The 1,549-nt window shown below is 51.8% G+C and overlaps 1 long non-coding RNA gene across 1 annotated transcript; it reads left to right on the plus strand.

The window, feature by feature from the left end:
• Positions 1-99: 99 nt before the first annotated feature.
• LOC135565888 (uncharacterized) lies at positions 100-919 on the plus strand. Its single transcript, XR_010461871.1, has 2 exons — positions 100-136; positions 253-919. It is a non-coding gene; the product is annotated as an uncharacterized LOC135565888 (long non-coding RNA).
• Positions 920-1,549: the final 630 nt, after the last annotated feature.

The raw sequence follows: 1,549 nt of genomic DNA on the forward strand, positions 1-1,549 counted from the left end.
CTTGATTTGTTGTTGATAACATGTGTTGTTGTTTATGTTGTGTAGAACAGCTTACAGCCTGAAGAGTCCAGCCTGTCCTCAGACCCCAAATCCAGCCCTATGTCAAATTAGCGTCTTCATCACACAGATACTACAGGTAACACACACACACACACCTTCACACACACACACACACCTTCACACACACACACACACACACATCTCCTCAGTAAAGTGCAATGTGTGTGTGTGTGTGTGTGTGTGTGTGTGTAGTTTGTCAGCAGGGTGGATAATAAGTATAAGCGTATGAACAGCAGTGAGCGTGTTCGCATTGTGAGCTCAGGAAACCCAACGCTGCCCAGACCAGGCTTCGAAACCCTGAGACAGGATGGTAAGCCTTGCACCCTACACCCTAAACACTACAGGAAACCCAACGCTGCCCAGACCAGGCTTCGAACCCTGAGACAGGATGGTAAGCCTTGCACCCTACACCCTAAACACTACAGGAAACCCAACGCTGCCCAGACCAGGCTTCGAAACCCTGAGACAGGATGGTAAGCCTTGCACCCTACACCCTAAACACTACAGGAAACCCAACGCTGCCCAGACCAGGCTTCGAAACCCTGAGACAGGATGGTAAGCCTTGCACCCTACACTATACACTACAGGAAACCCAACGCTGCCCAGACCAGGCTTCGAAACCCTGAGACAGGATGGTAAGCCTTGCACCCTACACCCTAAACACTACAGGAAACCCAACGCTGCCCAGACCAGGCTTTGAAACCCTGAGACAGGATGGTAAGCCTTGCACCCTACACCCTAAACACTACAGGAAACCCAACGCTGCCCAGACCAGGCTTCGAAACCCTGAGACAGGATGGTAAGCCTTGCACCCTACACCCTAAACACTACAGGAAACCCAACGCTGCCCAGACCAGGCTTCGAAACCCTGAGACAGGATGGTAAGCCTTGCACCCTACACCCTAAACACTACAGGAAACCCAACGCTGCCCAGACCAGGCTTCGAAACTCCTGAGACAGGATGGTAAGCCTTGCACCCTACACCCTAAAAACACTACAGGAAACCCAACGCTGCCCAGACCCGGCTTCAAAACCCTGAGAGACAGGATGGTAAGCCTTGCACCCTACACCCTAAACACTACAGGAAACCCACGCTGCCCAGACCAGGCTTTGAAACCCTGAGACAGGATGGTAAGCCTTGCACCCTACACCCTACACACTATACACTACAGGAAACCCAACGCTGCCCAGACCAGGCTTCGAAACCCTGAGACAGGATGGTAAGCCCTGCACCCTACACACTATACAATACAGGAAACCCAATGCTGCCCAGACCAGGCTTCAAAACCCTGAGACAGGATGGTAAGCCCTGCACCCTACACACTGCAGAGCCCAACCTATACAATAAGGACAGGAAACACTATACAATAGGAAACAATTCTCCAGACCAGGCTTCATAACCCTGAGACAGGATGGTAAGGCCTACACCCTGCACCCTACAGGAAACCCAATGCTGCCCAGACCAGGCTTCAAAACCCTGAAACAGGAT

This window comes from Oncorhynchus nerka, unplaced genomic scaffold (assembly GCF_034236695.1).
Source record: "Oncorhynchus nerka isolate Pitt River unplaced genomic scaffold, Oner_Uvic_2.0 unplaced_scaffold_11420, whole genome shotgun sequence".
NCBI classification, from domain to species: domain Eukaryota; kingdom Metazoa; phylum Chordata; class Actinopteri; order Salmoniformes; family Salmonidae; genus Oncorhynchus; species Oncorhynchus nerka.